General features: G+C 33.1%; 1 pseudogene; it reads right to left on the bottom strand.

Annotated features, from left to right (window-relative positions):
- Positions 1-1,065: 1,065 nt before the first annotated feature.
- Positions 1,066-1,464, bottom strand: LOC113256118 (40S ribosomal protein S17-like; annotated as a pseudogene).
- Between the last annotated feature and the right edge of the window lie 2,528 nt (positions 1,465-3,992).

Below are 3,992 nucleotides of genomic sequence, written 5' to 3'. Positions count from 1 at the left end.
CATGTTCAGATGGGTTTTGAATATTTGTAGGAAATATCATAATTGTTCTCTTCTGAATTGTCAATTTAAAATGTGCTCGTTTATCTATTATCACATTAGTATTTCCGGATCTATTTGTCTGAAGCATTTGAACTGTAATGATTTAAACACAGTTTAATTTATTTTAATACTGTGATCCACAGCTATTTGTCTTTTAATTGTGATTTTCTTATTTTGAGAAGTTGTGGTATTTTATGATGAAAATCTACTGACATTCTTCTTTGGGAATTCTTCCACTACTTTTAAATTCAGAAAATTCCCCTGTCCTGAACATTTTATTTTATAGTATCTTAATAATATAAGCATATATTAGATATAATATAAACATATATTCGGTAAATATGTACCTTTATAACAGTTGTTATTAATACAGTTAGAACCTTACTATGAAATCATTAGAAAATCATCTTAAATATGTTTGTTTCTTTCTTAATTTGGAAATAGATTCTATTTATAAAAGAGTTTATTCACATGCTCAGATTTTCTTATGAAAAACGGGATGGAGGAAAATGATAGAGGAAACGATATTGCCTATTTTAGTGAGGATGTTTGAAAAGTACCTATTGAGTAACATATTAATAATATAGTGGAATTCTTAAGGGCAGTAATTCCTTCAAAGCCATGATAAAGCACTGTATCTTTTTAAATTATGCATGTGACAAAAATAACAGAATGATGGCATATGCACTGCTATGCAACAACCTGAGAAGAGGAATGTTAAAATGATATTTTTTCTATATAACATACATGGTAATACATTATCAGAACACAGAATACCAAAGGAAATCCGTAAGTTTATTTAGCATTATTACCACCTATTATGTAATTGAGAGCTACAGTATGTGCATATATATGAAACGTGTACAGTGAAATCCCCTAAAATAGCTATAATTTATAATATATAAATATTATAAGTGGAAATAATTTTAGAATAATAGGGGACTTTATTCTAATTTCTTTTATTGTTGTTGCTGTTGCTGTTGTTGTTTTTCAAGGTTTACTGAAGAAACAGAGCAGCAGAAGGATTTAAGTGGCACCACATGGTGTTTTAAAATTCATCCCAACTGTAGGCTGAGTGACCTGCAGGTTGGACAAAGCCCAAGAGTTTCAACATTTCCTTAGTGTCAGGATCTACCTCAGTGATCTCCTGATCCAGGGCTGAGACCTCAGGAGCGTAATTATCTCTCCTTTCTCTCTCCTCCTCCTGCAGCTTGATTGAGATACCTCTCACAGGGCCTCTCTGCATCTGCTTCATCAGATATGTGACATAGCCTGCTACCTTGTTGCAGAGCTTCTTGCTGGGAATAACAGCAGTCTCCTCACACACACACACTTGGTGTGGAAGTTGTTGCCCAGGCATGTGTAGTACTTCTCAGTGATGACCCAGACTGCTTTCTTCACAGTTCTGGTGCAAACACAGCCCATGTTGGCAGGTCCCTGGTAAAAGAGGATTCCAATTTCCTCATAAAAGGAAAGTACTAAGAGGGAATTGGAATAAATTGTAAATTATTGAAATGTCTTAAAAGTCATGAAAGGGTCAGCACAAGCATGTTTCACTTTATAAAGATACTAGAGTAGGATGTGGTATGTTTGGACAAGAATCTCAGAGTCTGTTCTGATGTACCTGTTTTGGGCATTCTGTTTGACTATCTACAGGAGCATGAGGGTACTGACTATTAAACTGATAAAGAATTATGTGCTCTGTGATTCTCTTAAACACTGAAGAAACACTTTAAAAGAGTAACATGTGTGGCAGCAAAAATATTATTTGAGAGAGAGCGAATGAGATAAATAATACTCTTTTCAGAAAGTTGGCTTAGTTAGGATTATGTGTGACCTTATTGGAATATAGTATGTCATGATGAACAAACCCAATAGAAAGTGTATGACTTAATTTTTATTCTTACCATACACAATGCAAAAAAAGGCTTTGCCTATAACATCTTACTTTCTCCATAAGCACTTAGCCTTTTGAAGATTTACTTATTTATTTTAGAGAGCAAGAGAGAGCACACACACACATGCTTGCATGAGTGGGGTGAGGGGCAGAGGAAGACAGTCTTCAAGCAAACTCCCCCCTGAACATGGAGCCTGATACAGGGCTCGATCACATGAACCATGAGATCATGAACCGAGCCTAAACCAAGAGCCAGACACTTAAATACTGAGCCACCAGGTGCCCCAAGAGCTTAGTTTTGAAATTGTCATTGAATTAACAGAAAACACAATATTCCCTTCACTAGTCTCCAAATGGATTATTTTGTCATGCAGGCACACGGATACACACACATAAACACACACACACAAATGGCAGCACTGTCTAAACAAAGGACAAAAGGAGATACTGGTGCATAAGGGAAATGTAATTGATACTTTACATCATAGTGGATTTACTCCATAACTCTTGCTAACTAGTTCTGGAGACAAATATAGTATGTAGTGAAATACACAATATAGGTCTACAGGAAAACCATTTCCCAAATGAAATACCCATGTAAACATTCAAGCATGATAAAATATTTAGTTCTTCATCTTCAATATCTTTTAGTGAACTTTCAAATTTCATGACTAGAAATTTCATTAAATTATATTTAATACAAATGCACATTAGAGGATAATTTCTAGAAAACAAAAAGAAGTCCTTACATATCACTATTAGCTAGATTCGTCTCAGATATTTATGTCTATAATTTTAAACATAAAACACTTATTTTTTTAGAGATCTTAAATTCATTGGTAATTACTTAAATGTGAAATGAAACAAAAAATTTATAAATATAACTTTACTAAATGCTTAAATTCCCTACTAGATAAATAAGAACGTCACAGGCTATTTTCTGTACACATCTTAGCATAATTATAAAATGTTACATGTATTCATATTAATATAATTTTTCAGAAAGTCTTCAAGAAAGCAGAATAATTTAACAGCTACATTGTGATTTTATCTTTATTTCCAATAATCCTTTGCTAAATTTATGATACTGAAGGAAAACAAAACTGTAATCTCAGTAAAAGTACTAAACTCTGATTATCAGCTTCAGATTTACGTGCTAATTGAAAAACAGAATCCCCCCTTTCCATGACTTGTGCTTTCTACCTGACTTGTCTAACAGAGTTTTCACAGACAACTCAGAGAACATAGTGCCTTTTATTTATGATTGAAAATTTCACCTTTCGTGTACTTGAAAATTCATCTTGCGAATTTTCAGATTCTGAGATATAAGCCCCTTCATAATGTTTTATAGCATCTCTAAAAAGACTGATATTGTAAAATCATTAATCATCTACATGTTATGAAATATTTCACTCTCCTTTATCCTCTTTGTATCAGGAAATTTTGTGGCCCATTGTTTCTAAGTAATCGGTATATGCTTTCCGCTTTAACTGCCATTTTCCCATTTTTAATTTGTTCTTACAAACGTAAAACCAAAGTTTCCAAATGTCTGTAACTGCATGAAAATATGTATACTTTTTTTCTCTAAAATGTTTCTTCACATAACACTTCACAAAATAAAACTGACTTTTCCTTTGGATTCCACTGTCCAGTGGTAACCAGAAGCTACATTAACTACCTAAATTTAATTTTAAGTTAATTAAAATTAAATGAAAGTTAAAATTTAGTTCCCCAGTGCACTAGGCACATTTTAAGTCCTCAAAAGCAATACACAGCTGGTGACTACCATATTGGAAAGCACAGAAACATTTTCATAGATTTGTTAAAACAACAAAAAAAGGTGAAGATGTTAACAAATATATACATACATATACATATGTACATATTTCTTTTGGTTTCTTCTGAGGGAATTAGGATTCTGTGTATCTCTTGAAATTTTGAGACTATTCCAGAAGGAGTAAGTGATGTGAATGTCTAGAAAGGTTGGAATTGTCATAATCCACCACAGCCTCCACGGGGAGATTAGAGAAATAAGAGTCATTGGAGAACCACAGAC

Source organism: Ursus arctos, unplaced genomic scaffold, assembly GCF_023065955.2.
Source record: "Ursus arctos isolate Adak ecotype North America unplaced genomic scaffold, UrsArc2.0 scaffold_21, whole genome shotgun sequence".
In the NCBI taxonomy this organism is placed as follows: domain Eukaryota; kingdom Metazoa; phylum Chordata; class Mammalia; order Carnivora; family Ursidae; genus Ursus; species Ursus arctos.
The sequence above is the reverse complement of the archived record's forward strand: the minus strand, read 5'-3'. Positions and strand labels throughout refer to the sequence as shown.